We start from the raw sequence: 1,065 nt of genomic DNA, 5'->3' as shown, positions 1-1,065 counted from the left end.
TCTTAACCAGGTGTGTGTGAGCCCTGAGCTCAGGAAATGGAAGGAGGAGGATCATGAGTTCAAGACCATCACCATCGTCAACTACATAGTGAATTGGAGGCTGGCCTGGTGGGAGGCTGCTGTGGTGGTCTGTAACTAATCCCAACACTCAGAGAGCTGTAGCATGCTCTGTGAGTTCAAAGCGAGCCCTGTCTGCGTAGAAATTTTCAGACTAGCCAAAAATACATTAACTGTGGGAAGCCACCTAACGCCATTACAAGATGGCGCTGGCTACCGCTGGACACCGCATGCAAGTCCTGGGAAACAACCAATGTGCGCATGTGCAAAAGGGTTTTCACGCCAAGTCACAGCTCATTCCGGAGCATGCAAATGAGGGACTGAAAGCAACACCGATCAGGTATGGTCACGCCACTCCTAAGCCTATTTAACCAGCGCCAGTTTCAGGGCTCGGGGTCTTTCGCCTTCGAAATCAAATTCTCCCAATAAACGTGTGCAGAAGAATCCTGTTGTGGCGTCTTCCTTGCTGGCGAGTCGGGCGTCTACATTAACCATGTTCAGTTAAACCTCTAAAATATACTGATGCATTGACAGTGAACAGTCTATAGAGACAGGTCCAAGGTGTAGTCTAGAATTCATCTACTAAGGTGTCATTCCCCACCAGGATAGAAAGGCTCTTCAATAAATGTTAAAATTAATGATTGGCAGGTTGGAACCAAATAGCCCTGGTGCTCCAGCTCCATAGTAAAACATTTCAAACAGCAGAGAGATGGGCAGTGCATGCCTCTGTTCCCAGCACTCGGGAAGCAGAGACAGGAGGATCAAGGCCAGGCCAGTGTATAGAGTGAGTGCCAGGATAGCCAGGTCTACATGGAGCAAACCTTGTTTTGAAAAAACAAAAGAAAAACAGAAAAGGAAAGAAAGGAACATTACACAGATTTTAAAAGAATTAAATTTATTCTTTGGAGATTTGTATTTTTGTTTTGAGTAACATTTCTACATTGTAGCCTAGGTTAGCTTGGAACTCAGCATGTAGCCCAAGACAGACAGCCTAGAACTCAGCATGTA

The sequence above is a fragment of the Mus pahari genome, chromosome 14 (genome assembly GCF_900095145.1).
Source record: "Mus pahari chromosome 14, PAHARI_EIJ_v1.1, whole genome shotgun sequence".
Classification (NCBI taxonomy): Eukaryota; Metazoa; Chordata; class Mammalia; order Rodentia; family Muridae; genus Mus; species Mus pahari.
Note: the sequence above shows the minus strand (reverse complement) of the source record.